Source organism: Grammomys surdaster, unplaced genomic scaffold (assembly GCF_004785775.1).
Source record: "Grammomys surdaster isolate TR1022 unplaced genomic scaffold, NIH_TR_1.0 125807, whole genome shotgun sequence".
Taxonomy (NCBI): domain Eukaryota; kingdom Metazoa; phylum Chordata; class Mammalia; order Rodentia; family Muridae; genus Grammomys; species Grammomys surdaster.
The window spans coordinates 372,190-389,138 of NW_021620638.1; the positions used below are offsets into that span (position 1 = coordinate 372,190).

The window sequence follows — 16,949 nt, forward strand, 5'->3', positions numbered from 1 at the left end:
TTGATTTTAAAATATTTCTAGAGATTGCTTGTGTGTCTGTAACTATTTTAGTGGCCAATGGTATCTCAGCCAGGCTGAGAACAGAAGAGACTTGCAGGTAAAACTTTCTGATACTGCCCACATAGGAGTCCCCCTTTATTACCCCCACTAAGGTAAAACTAGGATTTTGACTGGTTCATGAAGTGAAGAAGGAGAATTTATTAAGAGATATGATAGAAATACAATACAAGCTCTAGGTATAAGAGTAGGTGTCCAGAGAAATGCCTATATGCTGGAACAATAGCAGTGAATGAATTTTTAATTTTGTTTGTTTGTTTTTAAGATATGGTCTCAGTGTATAGTTCTGACTGCAAACCGCGCTGGCCTTAAACTCACAGAGATTTGCCTGCCTCTGTCCCGAGTGCTGGGATTAATGGCAGGTGTCACCATGCCTAGGCCTAATACAGTGCTATTCCTCAGGGTTCTCTGGAGGAACAGGGCGGACAGAGTGCCCAGCTGCTTGGGTTTTCATTAATTCCAAATGTAGTCAAGTTGACAGCCAAGACTAGTGAGTGGGGTGAGTGAGAGATGAGCAGGTATGGGAAGAAAACTCACTCTAAGGCTCTCTTAGGAAAGGTCTGGCTCCAAGAGGTTCAGGCTCAGCAGTGGGTGAAATTATTGACAGTGGGTGGAGGAGGGTGAACTACCTCTAGAATTCCCTGCCTGCAGTTCTGATGGGAACTAGGAGTCCCGGGTCTGCTCAGTGTGTGTGATGGTCAGTAGTTAAGCCTCGGCGACTGGGGGATGGGGACACTGGCTGGCTCTGGGAGTCTCTTAGGTATAGTTTGTGGTCCAGCTCTATTTGCTCCTGCAGCACAGGTTCATCTGTGGGGAAGCTGGAAGCAGGGAGAGGAAGGTTGGAAAACTGGCTCTGGGATTTTCAGCCTGGAGTTCTGTTTGGAATCCTAGGTTCAGACACCAAGCATCACCAGTGGGCAGAGTGATGTTTTTTGTATGGTTTCAAACATTGATAGGACAAATAAAACTGTTGATCACATTGGTCATTATATTAAGGGTTCTTTAAAAGACTAGAAGAGATAGTGTGTGTGTGTGTGTGTGTGTGTGTGTGTGTGTGTGTGTGTGTGAACAATGGCTCTCTCAAGTCAGAAAGGTCCAAAATCTGGTAATTGTTCAGTTCATGAGATGAGGCTGGATGCCAGTCTGGTGCTGGAGTCCTGGATACCTGAGGAAGAGCTGGTCTTTAGTCTACATTGGAATCCCAAAGAAGTTGGTTCTAATATCAGCAAAGGAATAGCTCAGCAACAGGATAGATAGACTTGCCAGCGAGTGTGAAGGCAAGCAAGCACAAAGCAGAGTTTCCATCTTTAGAGTACTTTTATCTGGAGTACCACCAGAAGGTGCCACCCAGATTTGCCTTGGGTCTTCATGGTTCAGATAATCTGATTAAGAAAATCCCTCCCAGCAGTACCCAACAGTTTGTGTTTTAGTTGAGATATATGCAGTCAAATTGACAACCATGATTGGCAGTCACAGTCGCATTCTGCTGACAGCTGAGAAGTGACATCAAAGAAGGTGAAGCGAGCAGTGAAAAGGTGGGGAAGGAAGAGCCACAACCTGAGCTAGTGACCAAACCAGGAATGGTGGCCAGAGCTGTCTTCCCGGGTACTTGGAGTTGACTCAAAGTTGAAGGCTAGCCTGAGCAAATTAGTGAGAACTTGATTCAAAATAAAGAGTAAAAAGAAACCTGGGAATATAGCTAAGAGGTCAGAGATGGAGAGATTGGAGCATGTACCGGATTTGATCTCCTGCCTCTCCACCAATAAAACAAACAACACCAATAGCGAACAACAACAACAAAACTCCAAACAACAACAAAACAAAACCCAAACCCTAAAACTGAAGAGTAGAAGTCTTGTATATGACAAGTTCTGGTTAGACTGTAGAAGAACGATGGAGCTCAACGGAAATGACAGGCCCTAATGAAGAAAAGGTCTCTGGACTCTTAGCCTGTGCCCTCGAAAGCTGATAAACGCCGTGGCTATTTTTGAGTCAACTATTTAAAGTGTTTTTGGATCTCAGTACCTTAGTACTTTAGGATTGCATTTCCCAGACTTAAAATATTGGTCAGTACTTGGCAGCACAACGTGATTTAACCAGAAGGATTACCAAGCCCAGCCTAAGACTCACACCTTAATGTCTTCTTTCCTTTGGGGCCAAGTTGCTTCAGCACAAGACCCTACTATAATTGTTCAAAGTGCTGTAGTCAGACAGAAGAAAGAGCAAGTATCTATTGTTCTCTTCAAGAACTCAACTAATCTATACTCCAACCTAGTAACCCTATACCACCCCTACACCCTGGGGTTTAAAAGCTCTTGATTCATCTGTAACCAGGCAGAATGAGGCAATGATGGTTTTTCTGGGCTTGGTTGGGGAAGGGGTGAGGTGGGGCAGTGGACAGAATAAAGCCCCTGGAAAACTTTTCTAAACTCCTTTTACTTGTTAATATCAGTGTCGCAAGTTGGAAGTAGAGGCAAAAGTTCAAATGAGGAATACCCTCCTAGACAAAGGGCCCACTAGACAAAGCCCCTTACAGTAGTGCTACAAAATCAATCACTAGCTTTTATAAAGTGGTGGATTTTTCAGTGTGAGGAGTGGGGAGAAGCGAATGAACATCACCCCTCCGCATTCAGAGGTGCGGATATGCATCTTCCCTGAACCCATATTGGAGCCACTACGAGAGCGTCCCCAAGTTTGATGCAACTACGGCTCCTAATGCAGTCAGTTAACTAAACCTGTGCGTTTGTGAACAGCAATAACAAATTAATAGGAATCACCACGTCGGTCTAGCCCGAAGCAGACTAAAGAGAGAACTGGAATTCTAAAAAGGAATTTACCGGCCTTCCCCACGGACGCCCCATCAAAAACCTGGAGATGCTGGGGATCGAACCCAGGACCTCATGCATGCTAAGCATGCGCTCTACCACTGAGCTACATCCCCACCACTCAGGAATTAGTGTTTCCTACTCATCCTTAAAAAATTCAAGATCCTTTCTAGACTTGTTACTTTCATCTATATATCTGTCAAAAAAAAAAAAAAAAAGAGAAAAAAAAAAAACCAGTCTTTTACAAGGGTATTCTAATCAACCTGCACTTTCACAGACACCCCAATAAGAGGAATAAACAGTCTAGGTTAGGAGACCTCAGTTTAAAAAGTGTCCGAGATCCTCTTTTCTTCTTTCAGGACTAAGGAGAGATCCTTCCAGAAAAGATGAGGAACGCTTTGCCAAGTCTTAGTTATAATTACGGAGAGGAAGAAAGCACTCACCTGCCGTTGCCATTCCATATCGGCATTTTGTTCCCAAGCTACGAAAGACAATGAAAAATAGGAGCCTTAGAGGACAGAGTTCTACAATAAAACCCAGCTCCCCGTCTCAGCCACGGAGAATGTTTTAAGAATCACGATGTTCGACTCCCCCTTCTCCGATCCTCGCCGCTCCAGGCTTTATCCAAAAGGAAGCCAATGAAACCACAGAACTCGAAATCTCAGACTAACTCTTCAGTGACTCTTGAGAGGAGACGGGGATGCAGTCAGGGGTGCGCTTCCTCGCCGACTCAGCTCCTTTTCTCTGGGTTTTACTTACTGTACACATAGTGGGTCTTCCACTTTTGGAAAGTTTCCACTCAGGAAGTCGGATCCTATTCCTGCTTGGAGAGTTCAGGAAATCCCTCATATACACAGAGACCTTTTAGCAAACCAGGAGAATAGGAACGCCAAGGGAAACTGAGGCAGAACTAAGGATTCAGAAGAGGATGGTAGGAGAGAAAAGAAGACAAAGCCGAGGCCAGACAACGTTGCTCTTCTATTTTTCCTTATCAAGAGGGCTTAATTACAGTGTTAGACATTTTTTGACAAAAAGTGACTGGTCTAAATTAACCACTCTTTTCCATTTCCTTTTGTACGTATTCACTAGGAAGATCATGACCTGGGGCAGTTACCAGGTATCCTAGGCTGCCTGTAGTGGCTCTTACATGTAATCTTAGCATCGGTGGCAAAAAACAGGATGATTACCACAAGTTTAAGGCAAAGCTCGTGTTACAGAAAGAGCCGTTACAGAAGACCTTATGGTACGTCTTCCCAAAGGACTTCAAATTCAAACTCAGGTCCTCCTGGTTAAGCACTTCGCCCACTGAGCCTTCTCCCTGTAGCCTATACTTCGGTCGGTTGGTTTTGATGTTGCTTATTTGTTTATTATTTAAGAAAGGTTCTCACTCTGTAGCTTTATAGACCAACCTTATAGTCACAGTGATCCTCCTGCATCTGCCTCCTAGATGCTGTGGTTGCACTCTGTGCTTCCTCTTCCATTCCCTGCTGCTGAAGTGAAATCAGAGTGATAAGGAACCAGTCATGTAAAAATACAGAAACTGTACATCCTGTGAGTGCGAGAAAACAAGCCACATGGCAAGAGAATCATTGGAGAGAAAGGGCAAGGATGGTTTCAAGTTGAAAACACAGTGTAGAGATCAATGCTTTAGGACGTTGGGAAGGGTGAACGGGAGCTTGGCTTTCATGTAACTGATTGTCTACGGGCCAAGGTTCATGGTTGTTTCTCAACTGTCTTCCCTGGTTTTTTATTATTAGTCTTATAAACTTAGTTTTTGCTCAGGTACTCATGTGCCCCATGTGTGAATGAATGGTCAGTCATGCGGGTAAGCCATGCCTCTTAACCCAGCAAAACCAATGACTTTCCTTTCCAAGAAATATTTTATAACTTGTTCTTTGTTATCCTGAAATAAAAGTGAATTAATTTAGACTAGATATATAACTTTCCTTCAAAATCAACAAATCCCTAACTGGTATGAGAAATAAAAGCATATTAGTTTGACTATTTGAATAAAACTTTACACGAATGCTCAGAATGACTGCTTAGAAAATATCACTATACAGTTATGTTCTTGTAGCTTTAAAAAAAAAAAAAAAGAAAACAACAGCCACTGTGAATGAAGTAAATACAGAGAGAAGCAGACACTTGGTGTGAACTTTGAAAGCCATGCTCACATTCCTCTTGCCTAGGCTGACTTCCAATGAAATCAGTGATTCTTAGTCAAGTCTCAAAGAGACAAATACAAGTAAATTAAAGCAGAAGATATACTCCTGGCTTACTGATGTGAAAATGTTCAGAAGAAAATGAACCTTGAGGTTCTATGCACCTAAGTTTCAGAACTCCAGCTCCCTGCTTGAGTTTGAGTCTGATTCCCTGACAGTTACAACGCAGACCACAAGAGCATGAAAATGAGTGACTCGCTGTCCAGAATCCAGACTGAACTGGATTTTCAGGACTGTCAGTCTTTGTTTTCATCCATTAATAGCATTTATTCAGTTTACATCTGGATCGCAGCTCCTCCTCTCCCCCGATACATCCCCTCTCCCCATCCCTCGCTCCCCTTCATCTGGGGGTAATGCGAGGTCTCCCCTGGGTACCAATTCGCCCTGATACCTCAAGTCACTGCAAGACTAGGCACAAACTCTCCCAGTGAGGCCAGCCAAGACAGCCCAGTTAGGGGGACAGGATCCACAGGCAGGCAATAGAGTCCCGGTAAGCACCTGCTCCATTTGTTGGAGGACCCACATGAAGACCAGGCTCCGTGTCTGCTGCATATATTGAGGGAAAGAGGGGTCTATGTCCTTGTATGTTCTTTGGTTGGTGGTTCGGTTTCTGTGAAGGTCTTTTAAGGGTTTCTATCAACGTATTCTACAGCTGTGTTTTGTTGTTACAGTGGTATTACTGGGGCTTGAACCTACAGCCCATCTTTTCCCTAGACCTCTCACAGTGAGAATAATCAGCTGTCCTGTTTAAAAAAAAAAAAAAAAGTAGTCAATAAAACCAAAGGCAGAGAGAAAAATCAATTGGTAACTGTTAGGGACCGCCAGTGTGTGAGAGATTCTCTATTCAGGAGACCCCTGAATTCCTATGTACAATTCTCAATGAATATTAGCAATAGATGCTATTAGTACCTCCCCTAGCCCCACTATTTTCCAAAAAATAAGTTAAAGTTATTTTATTTTTACTAAGTGTATCCCTTGGTGGGCCTGTGCATCCATTCTTCCTTCTGGATGCTCTCACAGGATGATTTCTCCAACAACCACCTTAGAGCTGTCTCTAGGAAGACTTCAGTGTTTGGATAGCTAAACAGAAACGAAATAAACATAAGGATATAAAATGCTTAAGAAAAGTCTCATAAGAAAGGAATTTAAAAGAAAGGAATTTAAAAGATCAAAAAAATTATTTTTTTGAGAAAAAGGTTGGAGATGCCGGGGATCGAACCCGGGGCCTCATACATGCGAAGCATGCGCTCTACCACTGAGCTACATCCCCCTCTGCGTTCTAAGGGCTACACACAATTCCTATCTTTTAAAAAACCCAGCGTGCTCTTCATAACGGTTCTGTTTTTTGGGAAGGCACTATTAAGGACAGATTCCAGCTGCACCGGAGCAGCTCCTTTGGGGACCCCCAACAAAGCTCAGGATCGCCGGAAGAAAACAGTTTCAGAAGCTTCCGCTCTACCGATTCTTCTGGTGACCAAGGCATGTACCAGGTTCAGGCAGATTGAGGGAACCGAGGGATTTCCCACCCCCCTATTCTGGAGCAGTTTCTTCAACTCAAAGGCCCCAAATTTTTGCGTCTGATTAAATCTAATGCCAATTAAAATGTTGTAAGATGAAAACGTCAACACCTACTCTGGTCTTTGTTCACATTGGCAAGGGCTATCTAAGCTCATCTGACTGTAAAGCAGGGACCCACGGACTTCAGCTTCACCAGGGAGGGGTCCTAGAAGGTTCTTTCTGCGCCCTGGCTGCAGCACCTTCACCCTGGATCCGTACAGCCAGAATCTCGGACAGGTGCGGCCGCCTCCAAGTCACTAAACGCCACCTCAGCTCAGCGGTCGCAGCCGCAGACAAAAACAAAGGTTCTGTTTCTCGGTTCAGAAAATCTGCAGCAGAGAACAGTGACTCTTTAGAAGTAGAAATGATCATCAAAGACACGATCCAGGAAAGCGGTCATTAATTAATATATCGAACTTCATTAAAATCAAAACGTGGTCTGTAAAAGAAAAAAACTTAAGACAATAAGACAAGCCCCACAGGCTGAGGAAAAATTACTGTTCTGTCATGCTTGATAAATCGGATATCCTAAATATCCAAAGCATTGGGGGTGGGGGGAAGGTACCTCTAGTGGCTGGAGCAACAGGATTGCTGAGTTTGAAGAAGTCTGGACCACGTATTGAGTTCCAGGCCTATCTGGACCACAGAATGAGATCCTGTCACAACATGAAACAAGCTATGAGCTTCCTTGAATTAGTCTATTGTGTTAAACTCCACTGTCTCTGGCGTTCTGCTGTCCCTGGAAGTCTATACCGCATAGGTTCTGAGTGGCACAGACTCCTCCATTCACTCATAGCCAAGCTTCAACTTTCATCGGAAACCTATGGGCAAATTCTTTGAAACCACATATGTCTTTTTAAACTCAGAGTTTTGTCTATAGCTTTATAATCGATCGATACATTTTTGCCTGACACTGAGGATATAGCTCACTGGTAGAGTGTTTACCTAAGAGCATTCATGAGGTCCTCCCTTGGCCCAATGTCCCTCACTACAAAAATTAACTTTGTCTGAATCCACTGTTGCATGATGGTCAAAATTCTTTCCACGCTGTGTATTGGTATACTATCCTAAGAAAAACTGGCCCTTCCCTTCTTTGTTTCCTTCCCTTTCTCTTTTCATATCAATGCAGACTCGGGTGTTCTTGTATTCTACACATCAGTGTCCTTTATCGTTCAATAACTGGTTTCATCCTTGGTGTTTCTAAAGCCTACAGTATGCCCTATGACCTTTGAGCATCCCATTAGTTTCTATTCACTTCCTTACACTCTGCCATGGAAAGATGCTATGGCCTCATTTGTATTTTCCCTGTCCCAGTTCCCCTGACAACCACAAATTCTCCCAGAACCCTGGTTGCCTTTTAGTGGTCTCCATACTAAGTAATCAATATGCAAGGTTGGCTCTGCCCATTGGGTGAGTGTGATTGTTCATATACTGTTTTAGTAGGCCCAGCTAGGACAGAGATGGCCTTTGCCTTTGTTGAAATTTTGTGTAGCCCTTCTCTCACAGTGAGAATACTCGTTTGCAACATTGGCTTCATACTCACACACACACACCACACACACAATTAAAATTAAGTACTAAATAGAACTCAGGATTCAAGTGCCGTTCCATTGTATCTAAAGGCAATTGTGTCAAAGCGCTGGGCAAAACTTTCACTAGAATTCACTCCCTTGTTTCTATTGTGTCATATTTTAAAAAATACATTTAATGATTTTTTGAACTTCATACATGTATACAATGTATTTTGATAAGTGTTATATTTTTTAGGGCTTTTTTTTCCTGCTGATGTTCACATATAGAAGAACCCCTTTTCTTCCTCTGTGTTAAACCTATTTTTAAAATTTAATATATAAGACATAAATACGGTTCCAAGGAGCAAATCTATACGGAGGTATTGAATTGCTGTATCTTAGGTTGCCTTCCGGTGGGCCAATGAGAGGGCCCTTCAGATGTCATCTTGGTAGCTGACTTAGGGGCTAAGAGTGCACCTACAATAGTGTCTTAGCCTTGTTAACCTTTTTCTGGTTTGGCTTCCAGGTAGAACGCAGTCCAGCAGGTTCAGAAAGAGCCTAGTTGTGTGAAAGGAACAATGTAGCCAGTACATTTCAAGTTCTGAAAACTCAGCGATAGAAAGACCTCGCTGGGGTGTTTATGAAGCAAGTTTTGATGTTACTGGTGTAGCTCAGGAGAGACATGCTGAGCATGAGAAGGCCGCAGTCTCTTCCCAATACAAATCCATCTTGTAGGCTGAAGACCTCGAGCTCGGCTTTCTCACCTACAATTCTTAGTTTACTTACGTATCGGCAATCTTTCGCAGTGTATTTGTTAACCTCTTTGAGATTTAAGAAGCTACTTTGCTTATATAAACTTGGACTTTTTTTCATAGGGAATAACGTTTTATTTAACTTGGAAAATTCTATGTACTTTCCATGTGCAATATGATAACTTATAATACATACTTTTTTTTTTTTTTTTTTTTTTTTGGTTGTTCGAGACAGGGTTTCTCTGTATAGCCCTGGCTGTCCTGGAACTCACTCTGTAGACCAGGCTGGCCTCGAACTCAGAAATCTGCCTGCCTCTGCCTCCCAAATTCTGGGATTAAAGGCGTGCATCACCACCACCCGGCAAAATACATAAATTTTAAACATATATTCACACATACATTTCAAAACGGCTTCATGGAATTCATCAGTGCATGTGTCTTCGATCCTGTGAAGACCTCCCTCCTTCCATCTGTCCTCCCTGTGAGTGGTTGAGAAGGGGGGAGGGGAGGGAGAGAGGGAGAAAAGATGGAAAGGGAAGAAAAGGAGCAGGTGGAGGAGGAAGGGAGGGGAAGGAGGGGAAGGAGGGGAAGGAGGGGAAGGAGGGGAAGGAGGGGAAGAAGGGGAAGGAGGGGAAGGATGGTCCGTGAGGAGCTTTGTGGAAGCTCAGAGGAGGGACCAGCCACACCTCCACACTTACTTGGGACTCTTGCTTTGTCCCTCTGGATGATCCCCACCGGCAGTCTAAGCTTGGGGTCCCAACACGAACTTTGATGGACCAACATAATTTTGATCATACAATTCAGTTTATGAAGCAAAACTGTTTCCGTGTATCACCTAAATTAGGAAGTATTTTAGAAAAACTGAGTATAAAACAAGGTTTGAGGAGAAGATAACGGACTCTCACGTTCTAAGATCTGAGGACAAGGGAAAATGTCAGTTGCTTGGTTTGCTACTGTGGGATGGAGTCACTGCTGATGATATTTATTCAGTAACACGGCACATTCCAGTACTCCACAAACTATCTTCTGCTTGCATTTTCATAAGTTCCTAACCTCATTCAACAAAAGCTTTTCTGCCCCTCTCATAATTTCACGCTCACTACCATTGTGTGTTAGTAGATTTTGCTTCATGCTTTCATGAATTAATGCTTCTTAACTCCTTAGAAAATACCCTCACCTAGAGTTGTCCCATATAGATGATTCATGCACTTTTCTCTTCAGTCACTTTGAACTGTCATTGACTGACTGAACTTTAAAATAATATCGGGAACATCCTGTAGGAATTAAACATCAGGGAAAGAGGGATTGGGAGTTTGAAGCCATCCTGGTCTGTCTATAGTGTGAGTTCTAGGACAAGTCTTTTGGAGAGATCTGGATGTGATGTAAATAGTCACTTTTATTTCTGTTTTTTTTTCTAATGGTTATTTTTGTTTAAGCTTGTGATTTGATGGCATGTGGTCAAGCTGGCAATGTCTACATATATAATCTTTCAGCAAAGCTGTACTGCCAGAGAACCTGCAGATCTTTGAAGATTATGAGTAACTAAAGACTGAGATTAGTAGAAAAATATGCCCTCAAGAATTTTTCCTTCAGTTTCCTTAAGTTTCTGAGCGGTGCCTTCTAGAATGTGGATGATCAGAAAGGTATCCGGGACTCCTTTCTGTCTCTCTCCCTCAGCCTTTTTCTTCACACTGCCGGGAAGGGCTCTAATTGGTACTGTAGAACAGAGAGACTCCAGATCCTCCTGTATGGGGAAGCTGGGTGCATTGGACAATTAATAACACTTTTCAAATCTTAAGTGTCCTAGACAAACAAAAGGGTTGGGAAGGGAAAAGAAAACTGACAAGAAATAAAAGAAAAACTCTTCTCTATGTAACTGCAGTGGTTCAGCTGGGATAGCATTGTGGGGAAGACCTGAAGTAAGATCTAGCTCAACCCTGAGTGAATCGGACTTTTACTAATGTGAGATTATTCTTCTGTAATGTGGGAATTTCAAATGTTTAGTACAACAATCTCCTGTATCATTGGTATAATGTAGTGTGTTGATGCTCAAGTCTTCAGCTAGGAGAACTATAGTCTGATTTTGTAATGATTTATAACTCATTAATTCTTTCTTTTCCTCTTTCACCATCTCTTCTTTTCTTCCTTCCTTTGCTCTTTTGTTTTTGAAATACTGACAGTTCAGCTCAGGACTCAGCAATTAAGACATTTTTAATTTGGTAATGAGCTTGACAATCAAAGCCCACTTCTATTGTTTTGACTGTACATGCATTGGTAAGGAAAAGTAACAGAATGGAATGTGGTACCCAGACAGATGTGACTCTGAAAAAGAGTGGAGCAGCACTCAGCCGCTACTGTTCAACTGGAGAGGAAAATGTCACATAGCATCTCCAAGGAACCTGAGCTGTCTCCGATGCCCTGTCATCTGTACATGAGGAACAGTAATCGTTTAATTTTCAGAATTGTCTAAAATACTGCCTACCTATGTTCTCTCCTAAGAGGAAACCACCTTTATTTGTAAGGGCTCTGTGGCTTAGCTGGTTAAAGCGCCTGTCTAGTAAACAGGAGATCCTGGGTTCAAATCCCAGCAGGGCCTGTAAGAGACTTGTCAGCCTTAAGGGTTGAGGCTTTGACAGAGATGTTTTGCTACCAGTCCCACAGTGTACCCTACTGTATCAGTAACCATTATCAACCAAACCTTTGCAAAGATAAAACTAATTGATTTTAAAGCTTGGGCTCAACCCAGCCTTGCCAGAAAGAAGGACACCGCAGGTCTGTGTGTGCAGTCCAGAGTTTTGATTTTTATTGGGGAAGGGGTGTTAATCTTTTCAAAATTAGATCTTTCATTGGGATTGTCTCACTCATCATTTCCTTAATTATTCTAGTCGTGATTTTCTATAAAGAAGTAAAACTGAGTGCCTCAAATTCAGAAAGGGTCTGTAGACCTTGCACGTGAATTTTAGTGAAATGCCAAGAAACTTGTAGAGATATATTATGAATGTTGATTTAATATGATTGGGGCCAGCAGCATGTGTGCCGGCCCAGCGTGCCCAGAACAGAGTAGAAGTACTAGCTCTTTATCAGTTTCTCCTCCCCTCCACAGCTCTCCCAGTCCCCTCCCTCTGCCCCAGGCCCCCCACCACAACCTCCCCATCACTGAATTTAGCTCCAGGTCCAAGACATTGCCTCAGCTTCTCTCAGTAACTCAAGTGGGAGAGCCTTTGCAGGTTCCCAGCACTTTCTCTCTCTCAGTCTCTTATTACTGAGTAAAAGAAGTTTCCAGTGTTTAAATATATATATATATAACATTGGCAATTTGTTCTCCAACTGTGATTTGGCTCTTGAGTGAGTAGCATTCTCCAAGCAAGTCTCAATGGTAGGTGACCATCAACTGCGGGGAAAACCCAAGACAGAGGGTAAAAAGAGGGGAGGCATAGTAAACACCACAGGAGAGCACTGGGCTTCAGCTACAAGAGTGAAGCTTGACCCAGTGACAGAGAAAATGCTCAGTGTGGCCATGTCCCACATGTAAACTCAGATTGTTGTGAGCAAATGAAACAAGTGTGCTTTGTTTTTAACCGCTTGATTTTCAGTAGTTGGCTACACACGGTAGATAAACTCTGTTTATCTACATGGTAGATAAACTCTGTTGTTTCTCTCGTATCTTTTGTCTTGCTGACAGCTTTGTAAACAGAATTAAAGGAAACTGAAAGAAAAAAAATTGTAACAGAACACATTCTGATACTTTCCCTGTTTTTTTTTTTTGGGGGGGGGGAGGATCACAAAGGATCACAGGAGCAGACCTTGTTGTGGACTGGTGGATTGGGAAGAAGAACTGTCTCTTCTATGGTAGCATTCAGAACCAACGTCATGCTTGCAGGTGGAAAAAGGATCAAGTTTGGATTTTTTTTGGAAATCAGGAATCCAAATCCTTCCTGTCTAGCCTGAGAATAACCAGAAAGGAAGTTGGCCTTCACCAGTCCAACCCTGTCTGCTTTGTGTTGTCTATGACTTTCTTATATAATTTTTATTTCTTTGAAGGCACTTTATGAAGAATTCAACAGTTACATGGCTTTGTTCTTTGAAGTACCCATTGTCCATCTCTCAGAGGTTTTCCTATGAGAGATGATTTTGGCAATGGAGGGCTGTGTGTATAGCTCATGACAGGACACTGTGTGGCCTATGTGAAGCCAGCACCAGAAAAAAGATGTCGTTTCATTATAAAACTTAAGCTTAATTTAATACAATTTAAAACTAAAACAATTCTGAAGTTGAAGAAACTTGGAGCTGGGCGGTGGTGGCACACGCCTTTAATCCCAGCACTTGGGAGGCAGAGGCAGGCAGATTTCTGATTCGAGAGTTTGAGGCTAGCCTGGCCTACAGAGTGAGTTCCAGGGCAGCCAGGGCTACGCAGAGAAATCCCGTCTCAAAAAAACAAACAAAAACAAACAAACAAACAAAAAACAAAAACAAAAGAACTTGGAAACATGATTTTCACCCTGAAACCCTTTTATAAATAAACTTTTAAGGGAGGATAACACTCTTTCCTCCCAAATTTGCTTTGGCCATAATGTTTCATCATAACAATAACACAAACTAATATAGGAGTACACAGTGTTGGAGAGGTCAGGCTTCTGAAATGGCATCCAATGTCCTGAGTTTGGAGAAAACAACAGTGTGCTATAATTCCTAAAAGATCAGAATAGAGTAAGAATTAATTTTATGTTCCCTGCAGGACTGTCTGAGTGAGGGTTTTACTGCTGTGAATAGACACCATGACCAAGGCAACTCTTATAAGGACAACATTTAATTGGGGCTGAGTTATAGGTTCAGAAGTTCAGTCCATTATCATCAAGGCAGGAGGATGGCAGCATCGAGGCAGACATGGTGTGGGAGGAGCTAAGAATTCTACATCTTTCTCTGAAAGTTACTAGAAGACTGACTTCCAGAGAGCTAGGATGAGGGTATTAAGCCCACACGCACAGTGACACACCCACTCCAACAAGGCCACACCTCCTAACAGTGCCACTCCATGGGCCAAGCATCAACAAACCATCACAAGGACTTAATCTCTAGACAGAGCTTTAATCAACCAAGCCATAAAACTCTCTACTGGGCTTCCTCTGTATATTCTTGCCAGAGGTCAGTTTGTGGCCCTTCTGCTAATTAAACTATTTGGGAGCAAGGGCAAAGAGAATGAGCTTTCATTTTTCTCTAGTCTCATTTCCTGGAAGGGGCATAGAGAATTTAAAGCAGAGACAATTCCCTTGACCCATCTTGCATTCTGCCAAGTTGTGACAGCATTTTTTTTTAGGCCAGACTGGTCTTGAACTCATAGAGGTCTGCCTGCCTCAGGGAGAGGTCCCTATGCAGTCTCCCCATTTTGGTGTAGGGCAATCACCCTGGGGTATCTTCTAGGCTGTTAATATCTATGAGAGTTATGGTTCCAAAAGCAACCCAACTCTGGTCATGGTAGGTTCCCAGAGAAGCAATACTTTGGACAGTCTGTCCAAGAAGAGAGAATAACTGAATGCTGGGGACTTGAGGCCTCAGCATGAACAATGCTAAGTCCAGTGGAGCTCCTGGGAATCCCCAGCCTTTGTTGAACTGTAGAATTCCCACGCAGTCACACCAGTGTCCGACACCACAGCTTCTGGCTTTCAACCCATCAGAATTGATAAGCGACCAGTGCAAATGAACAGAACCAGAAACAGAACCAGCCTTGGGGAACACAGATGAGTTGAGATGCCAATTCCTGAGTGGCTGGGTGGGACTTAACCTGACCAAGGAAAAAAAGACACACAGACACATGTATAGGAAAACTGGGATCCCCTGGGCTGTGCTTGCTTTGATCGAGGGCACCTACTTCTCAACAACCAGGAACCTCAATGACTTTATTATGCACAGCACAGGGGGAAGAGTTAGCTAATCTTACTAGACTGTAGGTAAGCGGTCTCTGACTGTAAACATCCTGGAGAAGAAAACTGCAGCTGCTAATTTTTGCACACACTGTGATCAGTCCTCAGTAACACCTGTATCTGCACACTGTCAACATTTGCACTAGGACTAGGGAAGGCTTTGCCATACCCCTAAGCCTTACCCATAAACGGAAGGCTTTGCCACTCCTATGGAGTTGAAGCATTGGTCCTTGACATACCCTCCCACTGTCAAACAATACAAGTAGGATTGGGACTTCGTTTGCTTCTTACACACTCACTTAAGATTTGCTCTACTCTCTAAACTGAGAAAAACAAACATCAATTTTACTTTATGCTGAACTCAATCGTGCCAAAAGAGATTGTGGTGGAGAAACCTGGAGACAGCCTTCACTCAGGGGTATTGTAGGCAGGAAACATGACAACTTAGAAGTCGCGTTCCTCTGTAGGCTCATTTCTCATTATTATTAAGACACCGGGAAGAAAAAGGCCAAAAGAGGAGAGAAAGACTTCCATAAAATTCCTTTAGACTTTACCCCCTCCCACGCTCTCCTGTCCTGCGACAATGGGCGGACGAAATGCAGAAGATAGTCCCCTCCCACCCCCATTTGTGGTGTGCGCTTCTGAGTTGCATCTGAGACCCACACAGAAATATGAAGGGGGCATTTCAGATCCTGGGGACTGCAAAGTGAGTTAAAGGTTTGCAATAACCTCCTCACTCCTAGCTCCCGAACTCCTGAACAGATTCTACAACCGCAGCTGGCACAGAGGTACAAAGAATAGATGTTTCTTGCTATCTCTAAAACTTCGGGTTTCTTCAACGGTCCCATAAGTCTTTTATGTTTCCTTTCATTCCAAAGTTACTGCCTTACCGTTGAGACGACTAGCCGCTCTTCCTATTGTGGAAAAAAAAATTCCTCAACCGAAGAAATGGGAAATATCTTCCCTTCCACTTCCATCCCAAACACTGGTGTCCCAGGGGAAAGACTGGTACACCGAGTCAAGGTTGTTTCGGGAAGTCCTGTTTGTTCGCGGTGTGGGAACAGGTGAAGGAGAAATGGAAGGAACAGGTGGAAGAAAAGTCGGGCTAACGGTGCGGGGACAAGTGGTTAGGTTGACTTTTCATACGCATCAATATTCTGTGTGGTGTGGATGAGGAAAGCAAAGTTGGGGACGGGAGGAGGGTGATTTTCTTCTGTATTTGGTCCGCTCATTGTCGCTAAGCAGGGGAGCGTGGGAGGGGGTACAGTCTGTAAGAATTTTACAAAAGCCTTTCTCTCCTCTTTCGGAGTTTTTTCTTCCCGGTGTCTTAATAATAGAGCGCACAAGGGAACGCGACTTCTGGAGTGCTTCCTGCTTCGATGCTTTCACGAAATCTTCTGTTGGCAGTTGTGTTTCAGTACATGGCCTCCCAGGCGTTCGCGATCAGGTTGTAGAAACCGAGGAGCCATTGAAGAAATGAATAGCGAATAGTTTACATCTCTGAATAGGAGAAACACTAATATGAACACAAAACACAAGGAAAACCCACCGTGAGCCAAGCAATTTAAATGGAGGTGCTGGGGATCGAACCCAGGGCCTCGTGCATGCTAAGCACGCGCTCTACCACTGAGCTACACCCCCACCGATAGATAGTGCCTCATACTCTTCTGTATTGTGGTTTACATTTTTGTTTGAAGTTGGGCAACTAATGCCTAGTCTCTTTACATTTTGTTTCTAGAGTTTTGAATTGTTCATTCTAGACGGATAGAGACGTTCTGTATGAAAGACCTCAAAAATCTTCCCATAGTTGCCACCTGCAAGGCAGCCGATCCCAGCACCCTTCCAGGGCAGATCCCAATACAGAATCTTAAGTAGGACCTCAGATTCCCCCTTCCTACAAGAGTGCCCATGCAGTTGTCGAAAAGACTCCAAAAAGGAATGCCACGATTTTTTTGTTTTTAAAGAAGCCTGTAATGTTTCTGAGAAATGTAGATACAAGTGGGAATATAGGAAATGAATTGAAAATAGAGTTAAGTCTAGCACACTGAAGACTCGATTCTATGAAGCTCCTGAAAGGGAAAGCAAGCCCAAGTCTCTTGACAGGGGC

General features: G+C 43.2%; 4 non-coding genes across 4 annotated transcripts; 1 reads left to right on the forward strand and 3 right to left on the reverse strand.

Moving 5' to 3' along the window:
• Positions 1–2,926: 2,926 nt before the first annotated feature.
• Positions 2,927–2,998, reverse strand: Trnaa-agc. Its single transcript has one exon. It is a non-coding gene; the product is annotated as a tRNA-Ala (tRNA).
• A 3,304-nt stretch (positions 2,999–6,302) lies between these two features.
• Positions 6,303–6,374, reverse strand: Trnaa-cgc. The gene has a single exon. It is a non-coding gene; the product is annotated as a tRNA-Ala (tRNA).
• Positions 6,375–11,446: 5,072 nt separating this feature from the next.
• Positions 11,447–11,520, forward strand: Trnat-agu. Its single transcript has one exon. It is a non-coding gene; the product is annotated as a tRNA-Thr (tRNA).
• Positions 11,521–16,411: 4,891 nt separating this feature from the next.
• Positions 16,412–16,483, reverse strand: Trnaa-agc. Its single transcript has one exon. It is a non-coding gene; the product is annotated as a tRNA-Ala (tRNA).
• Positions 16,484–16,949: the final 466 nt, after the last annotated feature.